Below are 20004 nucleotides of genomic sequence, written 5' to 3'. Positions count from 1 at the left end.
GACCAACCTAGATAGCATATTCAAAAGCAGAGACATTACTTTGCCAACTAAGGTCCATCTAGTCAGGGCTATGGTTTTTCCTGTGGTCATATATGGATGTGAGAGTTGGACTGTGAAGAAGGCTGAGTGCTGAAGAATTGATGCTTTTGAACTGTGGTGTTGGAGAAGACTCTTGAGAGTCCCTGGGAGTGCAAGGAGATCCAACCAGTCCATTCTGAAGGAGATCAGCCCTGAGATTTCTTTGGAAGCAAAGATGATAAAGCTGAAGCTCCAGTAATTTGGCCACCTCATGCGAAGAGTTGACTCATTGGAAATTACTCTGATGCTGGGAGAGATTGGGGGCAGGAGGAGAAGGGGACGACAGAGGATGATATGGCTGGATGGCATCACGGACTTGATGGACGTAAGTCTGAGTGAACTCTGGGAGTTGGTGATGGACAGGGAGGCCTGGCGTGCTGCAATTCATGGGGTCACAAAGAGTCGGACATGACTGAGCGACTGAACTGAACTGAGGTGAGTGCAATTGTGCAGGAGTTTTAATATTTTTTTACATTTCCTTCTTTGAGATTAGAATGAAAACTGACCTCTTCCAGGCCTTTTGCCACTGCTGAGTTTTCCCAATTTCTGGCATATTGAGTGCAGCAGTTTCACAGCATCATCTTTTAGGGTTTGAAATAGCTCAGCTGGAATTCCATCACCTCCACTAACTTTGTTCATAGTAATACTTCCTAAGGCCCACTTGGCTTCAGACTCCAAGATGTTTGGCTCTAGGTGAGTGATCACACCATCACGGTTATCTGGGTCTCAAAGATCTTTTTTGCATAGTTCTTCTGTGATTCTTGCCACCTCTTCTTAATATCTTCTGCTCCCGTTAGGTCCATACCTTTTCTGTTGTTTATTGTGCCCTTCATCACATGAAATATTCCCCTGGCATTTCTGATTTTCTTGAAGAGATCTCTAGTGTTTCCCATTTTTTTTTGTTTTCCTCTTTTACTTGCACTTATCGTGGAGGAAGCCTTTCTTATCTCTCCTTGCTATTCTTTGGAATTTTGCATTCAGATAGATACAGTTTTTCTTTTCTCCTTTGCCTTTAGCTTCTCTCCTTTTATCAGCTATTTGTAAGGCCTCCTCAAACAACCATTTTTTCTTTTTCCATTTCTTTTTCTTGGGGATGGTCTTGATCACTGCCTCTGTAAAATGTCATGAACCTCGTCCATAGTTCTTCAGGTAGTCTGTCTATGAGAACTAATCCCTTGAATCTATTTGTCTCTTCACTGTATAATAGTGAGGGATTTGTTTTATGTCATACCTGAATGATTTATTGGTTTCCCTACTTTCTTCAATTTAAATCTGAATTTTGCAATGAGTTCATGATCTGCACCACAGTCATCTCCTGGTCTTGTTTTTGCTGACAGTATACAGCTTCTCCATCTTTGGCTGCAAAAAATATGATCAATCTGATTTTGGTATTGCCCATCTGGTGTGTCCACGCATAGAGTCATCTCTTGTGTTGTTGGAAGAGGGCGTTTCCTCTGACCAGTGTATTCTCTTGGTAAAACTCTGTTAGCCTTTTCCCTGCTTCATTTTGTACTCCAAGTCTTAAATTGCCTGTTACTTCAGGTATCTCTTAACTTCCTACTTTTGCATTCCAGTCCCCTATAATGAAAAGGACATCTTTCTTCGGGTTAGTTTTAGAAGGTCTTGTACTTCATCATAGATCCATTCAACTTCAGCTTCTTTGACAGTAGTGCTTTGGGTATAGACTTGGATCACTGTGATATTTAATGGTCCACTTCGAAAATGAACAGAGATTATTCTGTCATTTTGAGATTGCACCCAAGTACTACAATTTAGACTCTTTTGTTGACAATGATGGCTACTCTACTTCTTCTAAGGGATTCTTGACCACAGTAGATATAATGGTCATATGAATTAAATTCGCCCATTCCAGTCCATTTTAGTTCACTGATTCCTAAAATGTCAGTATTCACTCTTGCCATCTCCTGTTTGACCACTTCCAATTTACCTTGATTCATGGACCTAACATTCCAGGTTCCTATGCAATATTTTTCCTTACAGCATCAAACTTTACTTCCATCACCAGTCACATCCAAAGCTGGGTGTTGTTTTTGCTTTGGCTTCATCTCTTCATTCTTTCTGGAGTTATTTCTGCACTGATCTCTCATAGGACATTGGGTACCTACAGACCTGGGGAGTTCATCTTTCAGTGTCTTATCTTTTTGCCTTTTCATACTGTTTATGGGATTGTCAAGACAAGAATATTTAAATGGTTTGCCACTCCTTTCTCCAGTGGATCATGTTTTGTCAGAAGTTTCCACAAGGACCCGTCCATCTTGAGTGGCCCTACATGGCATGGCTTGTAGTTTCATTGAGTCAGACAAGGCTATGGTTGTGATCAATTTGACTAGTTTTCTGTGATTGTGGTTTTCATTCTGTATGCCCTCTGATGAATAAAATAAGAGGCGTATGGAAGCTTTCTGATGAGAGTGACTGACTGGGGGAAATTGGGTCTTGTTCTGATGGGCAGGGCCATGCTCAGTAAATCTTTAACGCAATTTTATATTGATGGGTGTGGCTACGTGCCTTCCCAGTTGTTTGGCCTGAGGCCAAACTGTCACCCCAGGCTTCCACTGGAGACTTCTGGACACTCACAGCCAAGTCTGACTCAGTCTTTTGTGGGAACACTGCTCCTTTCTCCTGGCTCCTGGTATGCACAAGTTTTGTTTGTGCCCTCCAAGAGTCTATTTTCCCTGTTCTGTGGAAGTTCTGTAATCAAATCCCACTGGACTCCAAAGTCAAATTCCCTGGGGGTTCTCAGTCCCTTTGCTGAGTCCTCAGATTGGGAAATCTGTTGTGGGTCCTAGAACTCTTAACAATGTGAGAATTTGTTTAATATAATTGTTCTGCAGTTTGTGGGTCATCTGCTGGGAAGCTCTATGGTGGGGCTAATGGTGACCTCCTCCAAAAAGGCTTATGCCACATGCTGAGTGACTCAGGTTTGCTGTAGCCAGAGCCCCTGTCCCTGTGGTAGACCACTGCTGACCCATGCCTCCACAGGAAACACTCACTCAAAGGCAGATCTGGCTCAGTCTCTGTGGGGCCTCTGGGTACTGGTGCACACAAGGTTTTGATTGAGCCCTCTGAGCATGTCTAGTGACTTGGGGTTTGATTCTAAACGTGACTTTGCCCCTCCTACTGTCTTGTTGGGGCTTCTTCTTTGTCCTTGTACATGGGGTATCTTGTTTTGGTGGGGTACAACATTCTCCTGCTGATGGTTGCTCAGCAGCAAGTTGCAATTTTGGAGTTCTCACAGGAGAAGATGGGCTTAAAGATGCCATCTTTCATCATTTGGAGAATTAATCAGCCATTAAGAAGAATACATTTGAATCAGTGCTGATGAAGTGGATGAAACTGGAGTCTATTATGCAAAGTGAAGTAGATCAGAAAGAGAAAAGCAAATATTGTATATTAACACTTACTTACGGAATCTAGAAAGAGGTACTGATGAACCTACTCACAGGGTAGCAGTGGAGATCCATACATAGAGAACAGACTCATGAACACGGGGCGGGGGGGTGGGGGGCGTTAAGAAGGGGAAGGTGGAACAAATGGAGAGAGTACAATAGAAATATATACTCTAAAATATGCAAAATGGCCAGTGGGAATATGTTTTATGACTCAGGAAACTCACACTGGAGCTCTGTGACAACCTAGAGGGGTGGGATGGGATGGGGAGAGGGAGGGAGGTTGATGAGGGAGGAGACATATGCATACCTATGGCTGATCCATGTTGATGTACAGTGGAATCCAATATGCTATTGTAATTATTATTCAATTAATAATAAATTTAACAAACAAAACTAAAAAAGGCAAGGAAGAATATGTCAAAATAATGTAGTTTCCTGACAATGTAGTTTCTGAAACAATCGTCTTTTGTGCTTTCTATTATGCTTATGGATATAAACAGCAAGGAATCTTAAATGAAACCATGAATTTCCATGCATATTCATGCAGGTCAACTATTTGAAACTGAACACAATTTACCTATGTTATGTAATGCTATTAAAGAGACAAAACAACAGGCCCAATTAAGGATGCTTGTAGGTAGAAGATGATCAAATATCTTGAATAACGTGACCTACTACATATATAGTAGATATATGCTTTACTTTTTTATTAAGACTCACATTTTTCACTTTTAATGTTACTGAAACATAATGCACTTATAATTACATATGCATTTAACATATTAGTGTTCTAGTTTTATTAATTGTAATTAACTGATGATAAATCATATTTGTTGTTTTATAATTGATGAAAAATTGTATTCATATGAGGCTCTTTGTTAAAATCTGTGCCTCAATGATAAATGCAAAATTTTAATCTGTTATTCTTACAGTCTTATGAAGGAAAAAGCCATTAAGTGATGACCTAAATATAACAATATAAACATTATATATAATCGTATTAAATGTCCATTCTTCAAAAATTGATTGTCCACATCATGCCAAGTTTTATTCTAAGTCCTAGGGACAGAAGGATGAAAAAGACAGATTATACCCCCTCTGATGGAGCTACTCTCTAGCAAAGGAGACAATATAATTTTTTTTAAAAATAATTAAGGTAATGACTGATGTTATGAACAACATCAAATCAAATGAGATTGGAAAGAGTAGCTGGAAGGAAGTTGAAGTTTGAAAGGATAATTTTGATTGCATGCTTTCTAAAGGCTTCGGTAGTGAGGTAAATTTTAACTCCGAATGGTATAATATTAAGGTGTTAGCCACAGAAACGTATAGAACAGAGAAGTGCAAACTATAGCCCATGGGCCCATAGATCTACCTATCTCTTTTTCCCATTAATTAAGTTTTGCTGAAATACACCTTGGCCCACTTGTTTACACCGTCTATATTGTCTTTATTGCTATAACTGAAGAGCTAAAAAATTATGACAGGGACCATATGGCTCACAAACTGCCAAATATTACTGTCTGCCTTTATGGGAAAAGTTTGACCATCCTTGTCTGAAGCAGTACTGTCCAATTGAACCAAGAATGAGAGAAATGCTTTCCACACTATTCTGTTAGCTGCAACCATATATGGCAATTGATATTTGAGATGTGACTAGTATAACCAGGTCTAGAGCAAGAACATTTAGGACATGGCAAACAACAGCATGAAGCTACTGCAATAGGCCTATCATATTTCTACAATACAAAAAACACCAAAGTGGCTTAAATTAAGGAAGCAAGACAAGTTAAGGCATTTGGATTTTGTTCTGAAAATGATGGGAGGTCACCATAAGCTTTTAAGTAGTGTGGCATAATCATTTAATTTTTAAAAATATCACTAATGTTTCTGGATATTATAAAGAAAATTTGTCAGCTGTTTTAAAGTATAAAATGAGAGCCTTAATACTATCTTGGGTTCAGAAAGCTTTCCTAAGGATGTCTATGTTAAATTGGAAATTTAGAGATGAGCAGGAAGCAGAAAAAGAAGATGAGAAAATAGTATCTCAGGGAAAGTAAGCAGCAGGTGCCATGACCGGCCCTAAGAGGGAGAAATGCGGTGCATTGCAACACCTATAAGATCAGTGTGGCTGAAAGATAAGGGAAAATATAGAGAAAGAGTAGGAACATGTAAGAGAGCTAGATCATGAGTGTCTGGACAAGCGTAATAACAATATGAGATTTATCTCAAGCAGTGAAATACCATTTTTCATAAGTTTCTCTTTTGTTCCCATGACTAGACAATAGCACAAATACGTCAGCATTAAAAATAGAATCTAAATAATCACTTCCCATAGCCAGCAAGCACCTGAGGCTTTTGAGCACTGGACAGGTGGCAAGTGTAATTTGAAATGCGCTAAAGTGTAAAATACTCAGTTTGAAAGACTTAGTTCTGTCAGTGAAAAATGTAATACTTTATTAACAAGCTTCATAGAAACATGTTGAAGTAATAACATTTCAGATAAATGTTATTTAAAATAATATATAATTGATTTTACAGTATATAAACATTTACTTTGTTTAATGTTGCTGGAAAAAAATCTGAAACTTATATGGCTCATATTATGGGTAAGCATTGTTGCTATTAGCACTGATCTAAATCAGTGATAGGGCTTCCCTGATAGCTCAGTTGGTAAAGAATCGGCTGCAATGCAGGAGACTCCGGTTTGATTCCTGGGTCAGGAAGATCCCTTGGAGAAGGGATGGGCTACCCACTCTAGTATTCTTGGGCTTTCCCTGTGTCTCAACTGGTAAAGAATCTGTCTGCAATGTGGGAGACCTGTGTTCGAGCCCTGGTTTGGGAAGATCCCCTGGGGAAGGGAAAGGCTACCCGCCGCAGTGTTCTGGCCTGGAGAATTCCATGGACTGTATAGTTTATGTGCCGCAAAGAGTTAGACATGACTGAGCAACTTTCTTTTTCACCCTGCTAATCAGTGATAACAATTAACATACAGGGGTGACAGTAGATTTGAGTAGTTAAATCATCTGCAAAGTGTGTACCCAGTCAGTAAAAGAAAGAGATGGGAATACCAGATTACCTGACTTGCCTCTTGAGAAATCTGTATGCAGGTCAGGAAGCAACAGTTAGAACTGGACATGGAACAACAGACTGGTTCCAAATAGGAAAAGGAGTACGTCAAGGCTGTATATTGTCACCCTGCTTATTTAACTTACATGCAGAGTACATCATGAGAAATGCTGGACTGGAAGAAACACAAGCTGGAATCAAGAATGCCAGGAGAAATATCAATCACCTCAGATATGCAGATGACACCACCCTTATGGCAGAAAGTGAAGAGGAACTAAAAAGCCTCTTGATGAAAGTGAAAGAGGAGAGTGGAAAAGTTGGCTTAAAGCTCAACATTCAGAAAACGAAGATCATGGCATCCCGTTCCATCACTTCATGGCAAATAGATGGGGAAACAGTGGAAACAGTGTCAGAGTTTATTTTTTTGGGCTCCAAAATCACTGCAGAAGGTGACTGCAGCCATGAAATTAAAAGACACTTACTCCTTGGGAGAAAAGTTATGACCAACCTAGATAGCATATTCAAAAGCAGAAACATTACTTTGCCAACTAAGGTCCATCTAATCAAGGCTATGGTTTTTCCTGTGGTCATGTATGGATGTGAGAGTTGGACTGTGAAGAAGGCTGAGCCCCGAAGAATGGACGCTTTTGAACTGAGGTGTTGGAGAAGACTCTTGAGAGTCCCTTGGACTGCAAGGAGATCCAACCACTCCATTCTGAAGGAGATCAACCCTGCGATTTCTTTGGAAGGAATGATGCTAAAGCTGAAACTCCAGTACTTTGGCCACCTCATGCGAAGAGTTGACTCATTGGAAATGACTCTGATGCTGGGAGGGATTGGGGCCAGGAGAAGAAGGGGACAACCGAGGATGAGATGGCTGGATGGCATCACGGACTCGCTGGACGTGAGTCTGAGTGAACTCTGGGAGATGGTGATGGACAGGGAGGCCTGGCGTGCTGCGATTCATGGGGTTGCAAAAAGTTGGACACGACTGAATGACTGAACTGAACTGAACTGATTTTTAGTAAATTGCAAACCTCTTGTGAATGTTCCAGCTGGGGAATATAGTATTAGCTGTAATGAGAAATAATGGAATTTTAATAAACTCTGTTCATTTAAAACACTGATACATAGCTAGTTTTGTTGCTCACAATTTTGTTCCTTATGTATGCTTGGAAATTTTCCAGATAGAAACATTAAGAAGTCACTAATACCTCTTATTTTCTTTTCTCTTTCTATGTTTCATAGTTACTTACTCTTAATATAGATATCAAACTTTTACATTTGGATTAGAATATATTCCTTTTGGAATAGACAGCAATGACAAAGATAGCATCAAAGTAAATTGTAGATCAATTGAATTAGAATTAGAATAAATATGATATGTTTTGTTTATCCATCCATCTTACCAAGGACATTTAGGGTGTTTGCACCTGTTGGCTATTGTAAATAATGCTGCTATGAATGTTGGTGGGCATATACTTTTCAAGCTCCTAACTTCAACACTTTTGAGTACTTAGACATGGAATTGCTGGGCCTTATGATATTTTTAATTTTCTGAGGAAACAGCATACTGTTTTCAACAACAGTTATATTCTATTCCTGCTAACAGTGAATGGGGATTCCTATTTCTCCACAATCTTGCCAATAGTTTTGTTTCATTTCATTTTCAGAATAACCATCTGAGAGATGTAAAGTGATATCTCATTACAGCAGGTATGATTATACTGAATAGGATCTGAATTTGGTTTTTGTGTTCTGTTTCTGTATCTTTTAACATGGTAACCAAATTGACTATTAAAGTATCATCTGATTTTGAATACATGCTACAACTGCTCCCCCTATGTCAAAGACTCAGGGCTTTACTGAATGGTATATCCTATTGTTTGGGTACCAGCTTCCCACACATGATTCTATCTAGGGATTTACTTTCTCCTTAGTGACACCCAGAAAGAATGTCATTTGACATTATTAGTTAAAATACTTTATCTTGTCAAGATAGCTAAATTTTAATATCTGATATTAAGAAAAATATAAAGGTGTATCATTTACTGTTACAAGCCTATTCTACTTGCTCTTTTCATCAATACACTATAAGATCATAATAGTGTTCCCCCTGATAAATCTATAATAATGATAATTCTGATCATAGACACATTTGATGACAACTTATTATTTTCTTGGCTTTGTTCTTAGTATTTATAGTCGAAGTCTTAAACTAAGGACTATAGTCTTGGTTCTTATTTAAATTGGTTATATTCCACCTGGTAAGAGGAGGTGTTATTATTATCATCATTTTTAAGTTAATAAACTGAAAAACAAAAATTCAGTTAACTTGACCAAAACACAAAGTTATTATTGGAAAATTAGGAATTTCACTTTATAGAGTATGATTTCAGAGCCTAACTCTTAAGATATACTTTTACCCTAAATAAATTGAATTAAGTCAGTGTCCTATATCTGAATCCTTATGTATATATCTGCTAATATCTTATCTGAATTTAATTTCCTTTATCATTATTAGTCATTAATTATTCATTATTTAATTACCCATATAGCATTTAGTATTAGGGAAAATGACTGGACCATGGTGGAAAATAATTTAGAATATGGAAAGCTGAATAATGTATTAAGCAGTTTGCATATTACATAAGAAAAGGAGCACAAAGAACAATGATTGTCATTAATCTATTAAAAGATTTTATCATCTTGTTATGGCTTGATGATCTTCTCATTTGTTATTTATGTGACCTAGTGATTGACGGGAGAAGGCGATGGCACCCCACTCCAGCACTCTTGCCTGGAAAATCCCATGGATGGAGGAGCCTGGTAGGCTGCAGTCGATGGGGTTGCTGAGTCCAACACAACTGAGCGACTTCATTTTCACATTTCACTTTCATGCATTGGAGAAGGAAATGGCAACCCACTCCAGTGTTCTTGCCTGGAGAATCCCAGGGACAGGGAAGCCTGGTGGGCTGCCATCTCTGGGGTCGCACAGAGTAGGACACGACTGAAGTGACTTAGCAGCAGTAGCAGCAACAGCAGCGATTGATGTAGTTACTGTGTGAGTCATCAATTTATATTTCTCACTTCTCAGCTCAAATATATCACATTTTTCTCAACAAGGTCAGAATCCTTAAGCTTATCCTTCCTTGAGCATTTTCCCTTAGTCTTATAAGTTACCACGTTAAATCTCCTTGTATCTTATTCTTTTATTATAGTTAATTCTTATTTTAAACCTTTACTGTTTAACTTCCTATGTGATTTCTGTCTTTTGATTGTACCAACACTGCTACAGTTGCAGTTTCTAGTGATGTAGGATTATATTTTAGGAGTCATCCAATGTCACCCAGCAAATAGTCTTTCAGTATAACAGGTTTGTTGATACTACATAACCCCAAATGTTAGCAGAGTATGGCTGTATAACCTTGATTTTTATTTCATGTGCAATCATTTTTCTTGCACTTGAAAATGCTGCCTTTGGCTCTAAATTCAATGATCTAGGATGAGAGGTTAAAAGATAAAACATCAGAATAATGAAAGGGTCTCATAACAATCCATGATTTTCTAACAGTTGGAAAATTTGGGTAACCATTTTAAACAGAACTACCAAGGAGTAGTGTAATTACTTTTCCTTAAGTATTGCTGTGAACTAATGAACGAGCAAGTGAACTTAATTTATTTTTATTCTCAATATATTGTCAAATAGTAAAGAGTTAAGGAAAGGGTATTTTGAAATTCAGAAAGGCAATGTTTCCTAAAGGCAACTGGCTTTTTCACATGTTTTAATGAATGAGATGTAACAGCAAAGGACTCATATGTGTTTCCTCCATGGAATGTTTTCCATTTAATTAGTAGGGTTTATAGACCGGGAGACAGGAGACTTAGCCCATCGTCTCTTCTCAATTGTGAGAGTGACTTGCTCTGTCACTCACATACTGTTTTATATTTCTAGGAGCTGTAATTTGATGCAATGAATAATTCTGATTTAGGATATTCTGATTTAGGATATTCGTGGGCTATTTTCCTAAGTTTCTAAAACATGGGGATATTATATCAGACTGATAGAATATTTTACAACTAACCTACCAGAAATTTAGCCATGATGATGTGGTGTCTGCTTTTGGCTTCAAGTTAGAAACTGGGTTCAGTTCTGGCTCTACCATCTACAAACTTCAGTTGGCATCAATAGTCGACATTTTAGACTATTAGATATACAGTTAGGGCCATTAGGATTGCAAACATGAAATGATATAAGATATTTTATAAATGCTGTACCAATGGAGTTATTATCATAGTCAAATACAAAGTACAAGTATATACGGAAACTTGACTTTGTAATCCTATAATTATTGCAAAAAAGAAAAGTAACTTCAGAGGAAAGGTAAGTGACTATTAAAATGTCCAGAGAAATCTCAAATGCTCTAAGCTGCTCAGTGGAAATCTCAGCAAGCCAATTTGGGAACAGCACAAAAAATATAGAGGGAGTTTTCCAGGATTCAATAGAACCAGAGTAGAAAGTATTTGGTGTTCTGAGAACTTTTGAAATGAACCAACTGAAACTTTCTTTGTACAGAAAGTACAAAGCCCTGTAGTGTAGAGGAATACTGGAGGCAAAATCTAGATTGAAGAGAACAGTTACAATAGGGCAAAAGAAAAGAGAGGCTAGTTAAAGCTTGGGAAGCAGAAGAAACTAACATTTTTAATACTTGGCAAAGCAATAGGAATAATACTTCCAGATAATGAAAGTAAGAAAACTTACTTGTCCCGCCTTCCTTTTCTAAATGTTCAAGAAAATATACAGACTCAGAATATTGTAAGAACAATATGGTCTCACACAAAAAAATGCCCAAATATTCATCAGCAGGGGAACTGACTGAATATACTCTATTATTTTCACATAACGCCACCCCTTAAGAGTCAGACACGACCAAACAACTTACACACATACACATCTTCACATAGTGAAGCACTATGTAAATACTCTTCAACTAACAAAAACCCCAAAAGGATCAAGATTGTCTTTATATGCTATCATGAAGTGAGCTCCAAGGCTTATTATTATTTTAGGATCAATGTGGAGAAACGTGTGCATAGCTAACATAATGCAAGAAAGAAAAAAAAAAAAACCAGGACATGTCTTAGTTCATTAGGTCTGCTAAAATAAAAATTCCATAGGCCACGTGGTTTATAAACTACAAACATTAATTTCTTAAAGTTCTGGAGACTGGGAAATCCAAGATCATGATGCCTGCAGATTTGTTATTTGGTAAGAGCCTTCTTCTTCATTGTCAGCAATCTTCTCCCTGTAATCTCATGTGGTAGGAGAAACAGAGATCTCTGTGGAGTCTGTTCAAAAAAAAAAAAACCCACTAATCTCACTCAGGAATTTTCCACTCTGGTGAGCTAAGTACCTCCAAAGTCTCTATTATCACATTAGGGATTAACCTTTAATATGACTTCTGTGGAGACACACACACACACATATATACTATACATATACATACATATATATATATATATATATATATATATACACACATTTGCATGTATATATATATATATGTTTTTGAACTGTGGTGTTGGAAGAGACTCTTGAGAGTCCCTTGGATTGCAAGATCCAACCAGTTCATCCTAAAGGAGATCAGTTCTGGGTGTTCTTCGGAAGGAATGATGCTGAAGCTGAAACTCCAATACTTTGGCCACCTCATGTGAAGAGTTGACTCATTGGAAGACTCTGATGCTGGGAGGGATTGGGGGCAGGAGGAGAAGGGGACGACAGAGGATGAGATGGCTGGATGACATCACCTACTCGATGGACATGAGTTTAAGTGAACTCTGGGAGTTGGTGATGAACAGGGAGGCCTGGCGTGCTGCAATTCATGGGGTCTCAAAGAATCGGACATGACTGAGCGACTGAACTGAACTGATATGCTTAATGGAGAAAGCAATGGCAACCCACTCCAGTACTCTTGCCTGGAAAATCCCGTGGGCGGAGGAGCCTTGTGGGCTGCAGTCCATGGGGTCACGAAGAGTTGGACACGACTGAGCGACTTCACTTTCACTTTTCATTTTCATGCATTGGAGAAGGAAATGTCAACCCACTCCAGTGTTCTTGCTTGGAGAATCCTAGGGACGGGGGAGTCCGGTGGGCCACCATCTATGGGGGCGCACAGAGTCGGACACGACTGAAGCGACTTAGCAGTAGCAGCAGCTTATGCTTAATCACTCAGTTGTGTCCAACTCTATGCAACCCCATGGACTGTAGCCCACCAGGGTACATGGAATTTTCTAGGCAAAAATACTGGACTGGGTTGCAATTTTCTACTCTAACATAGATGTGTGTGTGTGTGTGTATATATATATATACATACATACATACATATAGCTATGCATATTTTATGTCTGACTCTGTGCAACCCCATGGACTATACCCACAAGGCTCCTCTGTCCATTGGATTTTCCAGTCAAGAATATTGGAGTGGGTTGTTATTTCCTTCTCCAGGGGATCTTCCCCACCCAGGGATAGAATCTGGGTATCCTGCATTGCAGGTAGATTCTTTACCAACTAAGCCACCAGGGAAGCCGTTGTATAAGTAAATGCACATGGTTATGCATATTTACCTATATTATAAAAATAAATATTGGAACAATAAATTGTACCATGGAAAGTGGTGGATGTCTACAGAAAAGAAAAGAATAATGTGGAGAGGAGCGGGGATAGACACTAGACTTCTCTGAATATACTCTAAAAGTTTGATTTTAAAACCAAGAAAAGACTTTGCATTAAGAAGGTTATTTCAAAATATATATATATATATAAATTAAAACAAATCAACTTTATACTGAGTTGGTTTAACACAGAGAAAAAGTTTTTCAAGTGACTTTGGAATATCATGAGTTAGCTATGTATGAATTAGAGGATTAAAATAATTGAAATTATAATTTAATATGTCTTCAGAATTAATCTCAGTAGTGGTTCTATAATTATTATTCTGGGACAGCTGTATGTGCATTTGAAAAAAAATAAATGGGTAGTTATGGTGATATTATTGTGAACTAGGATTTTTATTGAAGGGAAAAGGACTGAATATGCCCTGAAAATACTATGATGTGCTCATGACATATTTTGTCTTTTATGTTATATTATACACATATATTATTTCATTATGTATATACTTGGATGTGTATGAATACTGATCAAGGCAACCTTAATGCCCTCTCAGCTAGACTGTACTTAAAACAGGTTTCTTTCTGACTATATGAACAGATCTACCTTTTCTTAGACCATTTACTTTAGAAAACTTTCAGTTGTAAATTCTTCCTTTGCCCCTTCGAGATGTAAATCTCCCAGCATCTTGCCAGTTTTACAACCAAGAGATGTCTTTCCCAAGGACCTGAGAGCCATCTATCTGAAATGTAATCATCAGCAAAGAGTCCCTATCTCTCAGTCTCTGGAGAGGGGAGGGGCATGACTTTGATAAGCACCAATGAGCAAACACAGATGTCCTGGTGACATTCACGTACCTCAGCAATGTCTTCCACTTCTTTTGCAACACCTCATCCTAGCAATTAAAAACACTCTTGCCTTTTGTTTCAAAGAAGTTGTGTTTAATCTTTTTCCCTTATTGCAATAGTTTTCAGTAGTCTTTCTTGCTGTTTAACTTTTACTAATTTTCTTTAGTAACACACATACTCACACACACACATACAAATTTATTTCAAAAAAATTTATTTCTGTCTCTAAAATGGTTGGAAACAATGTCCAGTTTAATAGTAATAAAGCAATCCTAATATGCAAATTATAGTCTCTAATATAAATTTCATAAAAGGAGGAACAAGGAGACCGTTGGAGAAGTGGCAAGTACACCAAGGCAAGTATTTAAAAAAAAAAAAAAACTAAAAACTAACAAAAACATTGTGATCATGTCAAAATGTCTCAGGTATCAACTTGATTGTCCCCTGTCTCACCATGACAATGAAAGAGTTTGAGCATTTAAGTAGATTTGGTTAAAATATATCAAATATGTTTAACACAAGAATTCATAATATACTAAAAATCAAAAACAGAAAGAAAAACAAAACAAGTAAAACCTCTCATTGGTCACTTCTGGTTAGTGCTAGAAAAACAGCTATTCATTTTAGAAACTGACAAATAAAAATGGATATGTTTATAGTTGACCTTTGAACAACAAAGGTTTGAGTTATGTGGATCCATTTACATGCGGATTTTTTTTTTCCATATTGAATACTATAGTATTATACAGGTCATGATCTGTTGAATTCATGGATGTGTAACTGAGGATACAGAGAATTGACTATAAATTAAATAAGGATTTGTGGAGGGGAATATGTGGAGGGTTGGGCACCTCTACTCCACACTGTTTAAGGGTTAACTTTATATTCTGTTTCTTCTCTTTTTCTGTGCCCCAGTTTATAACTGATAAAGTAATGGGATGATTAAAATGATGATTAAAATTATAGCTTTCTGTAACCTCTAGTAAACTAATATATCAATCTATCCTAAAATTACAAAAGAGACATTAGTAATTTCTTGAATAAAAACATGCAAACATCTAATACATCAAAGCTGACTTCCAGAATGGCCAAATGAGTCTCTCCCACAAAAGCAACAATACTGGCAAAACAGATACAGTCAACTATTTCAGAACTCTGGAAATTAACCACCCCCCTCCCCTGCCACACACACACACACAAACACACACACACACACACACACATACACACAAAACTGATAGATTTTCATCCAAGAGAAACTACAAAACCTTGATAAAATAGCAGTGTTGATGGAATTCCAACTTGTGTGGAAACTCTCCTCCCTCTTTAAATTTTTGTCACAATAGCCATGAAAACCAGCAAACTCACAGCCAGAGAGAGTATTCATCTCTTTCAGAGTCCCATTAAAAGCCCCATCTCCAGATCAAAGTGAATACTTTGTCCAAACTAGCAACAACCTGAAAAATCTCCATTTTCATCATGTTGTGGTGTTTTGATTTGACTCAGTGTTCAATTCTGTGAAAAAGAAAAAAAAGAAAGCTTTATTCCAAGGTGTTGCCAAAAATGACAGCAATCTCCTGACAAGATTACAGCATCTACAGTAACTAGAATCCAAGTGAAAAACTAGATCAGAAAATCAGTAATGGTAATTCATAGGTTAATATTTATAATTAGCAATATAAATGAGTTTTTGTTTGATAGTCTGATCTTCTGTCTGATTTGAAATGCAACTACTTAAAGCAATAATTGTAAAATAGAAAGTTATAATTTGTATGATAATAATAAAAGACAGCAGGAGAGAAAAAAGATATATTGGAACAAAGGTTTATAAATGTTAGCAAAGAAGGAAATACTTCCTAAATGACTCTATGAAGCCAATATTACCCTGAAAACACACAGACATTGAAAGAAAAGAAAAATATATAACAATACAGCTTAAAAATATAGATACAAAACGTCCTCAGTTGAATACCAGCAATGTGGCCTATATATCTTGACCAAATGGATTATAGCTCAGGGAAGCAGAGTTGGTTTAACATCTGAGAAAACTGTATAACAGTCACAATAGATGTAGAAAGACCACTTGACACAGTATAATACACTTTTATAATAAAAACACATGACAGAATAGTAGTACAAGGGAAATTATTTAACTTGATGAAAAGCATTGATGAAAAAAACCACAGCTGCCATTATTCTTAATGTTGAAAGACATTACTTACTCCCTATGATCACAAAAATGATAAAGAATTTTGCTCTTACCACTTTAGTTCATCATTACACTGGAAATTGTAGGTATAGCAAGTAGGTTGGAAAGGGAAAAAAAAATCTCTATTTGCAGATAATATTATTTTATATGCAGACTATTTTAAAGACTCTACAAAAACACGGTTATAACTAATATACCAGATTAGCAGTTTTGCAAGATACAAGATTAATTTGCTAAATCAATTGTATGTCTTTATAGTCCTTTATGGCAGAAAGTGAAGAGGGACTAAAAAGCCCCTTGATGAAAGTGAAAAAGGAGAGTGAAAAAGTTGGCTTAAAGCTCACATTCAGAAAATGAAGATCTTGTCATCTGGTCCCATCACTTGGGAAATACATGGGGAAACAGTGGAAACAGTGTCAGAGTTTATATTTTTGGGCTCCAAAATCACTGCAGATAGTGATTACAGCCATGAAATTAAAAGACGCTTACTCCTTGGAAGGAAAGTTATGAGTAACCTAGACAGCATATTAAAAAGCAGAGACATTACCTTGCCAACAAAGGACCATCTAGTCACGGCTATGGTTTTTCCTGTGGTCATGTATAGATGTGAGAGTTGGACTGTGAAGAAAGCTGAGTGCCAAAGAATCAATGCTTTTGAACTGTGGTGTTGGAGAAGACTCTTGAGAGTCCCTTGGACTGCAAGGAGATCCAACCAGTCCATTCTGAAGATCAGCTCTGGGATTTCTTTGGAAGGAATGATGCTAAAGCTGAAACTCCAGTACTTTGGCCACCTTACGCAAAGAGTTGACTCATTGGAAAAGACTCTGATGCTGGGAGGGATTGGGGGCAGGAGGAGAAGGGGACGACAGAGGATGAGATGGCTGGATGGCATCACCGACTCGATGGATGTGAGTTTGAGTGAACTCTGGCAGTTGGTGATGGACAGGGAGGCCTGGAGTGCTGCAATTCATGGGGTCGCAGAGAGTCGAACAGGACTGAGTGACTGAACTGAACTGATAGCGCCAGTGAATAGTATGAAATGCAGAAAAAAAAAAATGCATTTACAATAGGATCAACAGAATAATTGTAAAAAGATAAAAAACATACTGAACAATGCAAAACATTATTTGTTGTTGTTCAATCACTCAGTTGTGTCCGACTCTTTCCAACCCCATGGACTGCAGCAGCCAGGCTTCCCAATCCTTCAGTATCTCGTGGAGTTTGCTCAAACTCGTGTCTACTGAATCCATGAAGCCATCCAATCATTTCATCATTTGTCACCCCTTTCTCCTCCTGTCCTCAATCTTTCCCAGCATCAGAGTCTTTTCCAATGAGTCAGCTCTTCTTTTCAGGTGGCCAAAGTAATGGAGCTTCAGCTTCAGCATCCGTCCTCCCAATGAGTATTCAGGGTTGATTTCCTTTAGGATTGACTGATTTGATCTCCTTCCAGCCCAAAGGAATCTGAAGCATCTTCTTCAACACCACAGTTCAAAGGCATAAATTCTTCAGCTCTCAGCCTTCTTTATGTTTCAAATTTCACATTCATACATGACTGCTAGGAAAAAACATAGTTTTGACTAGACAGACGTTTGTTGGCAAGTGGTGGCTCTGCTTCTTAATACACTGTCTAGCTTTCTCATAGCTTTTCTTCCAAGGAGCAAGAGTCTTTTAATTTCATGGCTGTGGTTACCATCTGCAGTGATTTTGAAGCCCAAGAAAATTGTCTCTCACTGTTTCCATTTCCCCCTATCTATTTGCCATGAAGTGATGGGACTGGATGCCATTATCTCTGTTTTTCTAATGTTGAGTTTTAAACCAGCTTTTCCACTCTCCTCTTTCACTTTCAAGAGGCACTTTAATTCCTCTTCACTTTCTGCCACAACAGTGGTGTCATCAGTATATCTGAGGTTATTGATATTTTTCCTGCAATCTTGATTCCAGTTTGAGCTTCATCCAGCCTGGCATTTCACATGACAATACTCTGCATATAAGTTAAATAAGCAGAGTGACAATATGCAGCCTTGATGTACTCCTTTCCCAGTTTTGAACCAGTGAATTGTTCCATCTCCAGTTCTAACTGTTGCTTCTTGAACTGCATAGAGATTTCTCAGGAGCAGGTAAGGTGGTCTGGTATGCCTATCTCTTGAAGAATTTTCCACACTTTGTTGTGATCCATGTAGTCAAAGGCTTTAGCATAGTCAATGAAACAGAAGTAAATGTTTTTCTGGAATTTCTTTGCGATTTCTATAATTCAGCAGATGTTGGCCGTTTGAGCTCTGATTCCTCTGCCTCTTCTAAATCCAGCTTGAACATCTGGAAGTTCCCAGATCACGTACTGTGGAAGCCTAGCTTGAAGGATTTTGAGCATTAGCTTCCTAGCATGTGAAATAAGTACAACTGTGAGGGAGTTTGAACATTCTTTGACACTGTCCTTCTTTGGGACAGAAATGTAAGCTGATTGGAATGTTCAGTTCAACAAAACATTATATAATTATTTGAAGCTCTAAATAAATGTAGATCAAGTCAGTTCAGTTCAGTTGCTCAGTCGTGTCTGACTCTGCAACCCCATGAACCGCAGCACGCCAGGCCTCCCTGTCCATCACCAACTCCCAGAGTTCATCCAAACCCATGTCGGTGATGCCAACCAACCATCTCATCCTCTGTCATCCCCTTCTCCTCCTGCCCTCAATCTTTCCCAGCATCAGGGTCTTTTCGAATAAATCAGCTCTCCGCATCATGTGGCCAAAGTATTGGAGTTTCAATTTCAACATCAGTCCTTCCAGTGAACACCGAGGACTGATCTCCTTTAGGATGGACTGGTTGGATCTCCTTGCAGTCTAAGGGACTCTAAAGAGTCTTCTCCAACATTTAACGCCACAGAAGACCTAAAATTTAGACGGCAGTCCTTCTCATATTTACCTCCAGAGTCAACATTATCCCCATCAAAATTCCAGCACCCTTTTCTGAGAAATTGACAAGTTGACACTAAAATTCATTTGAATTTTAGTTGTAGCCCAGAATAGCCACAACAATCTAGAACAAGAATAAGCTTGAGGGCTCATTTTTTTTTTCTCCCAAATTAACTGCACAGTTACCATAATCAAGAATGTATGGTACTGCCACAAGTAAAGAAAATGTAAAGCAATTGAATTAAGCTTAAAATCCATAAAAAATCTTTGTGGTCAGTTGACTTCTGACAAAGGTGCCAACACAATATAATGGGGGAAAAGTGTCTTTTCAATAATTGACAGCTGGATATCCACATGCAAAATACTGAATTTGGATCCCTATCTTGCAAAAATTAATTCAAAATGGATAAAAAATAATTCAAAGACACAAATGTAAAAGCTAAATCTGCAACAGTCTAATAGGACATTATATGAGCAAACTTTTATAACCTTGGATTTGGGGATGGTTTCTTATGTAGAACTACAATTGACAAAAGAGAAAAAATTTTTTTTCATTGAAACTAAACTTATGTTCTTTAGAAGATACATTTAAGAAAGGGAAAAGGCAACCTACAGACTGGAAGAAAAGTATTTGCCAACAGCATATAGACAGTCCCTGAAATATGATGATTTGACCTAAGATTTTTCAACATTATGATAGTAGGAAACAATACTTACTCAGTATAAACTGTTCTTTATGTTTTAAATCTTGATCATTTTCTGTGTTAGTACATTAGTTCATGGTGCAATACTCATGATTCTTGGCAACTGC

This window comes from Budorcas taxicolor, chromosome 6, assembly GCF_023091745.1.
Source record: "Budorcas taxicolor isolate Tak-1 chromosome 6, Takin1.1, whole genome shotgun sequence".
Lineage (NCBI taxonomy): Eukaryota > Metazoa > Chordata > Mammalia > Artiodactyla > Bovidae > Budorcas > Budorcas taxicolor.
The sequence above is the reverse complement of the archived record's forward strand: the minus strand, read 5'-3'. Positions refer to the sequence as shown.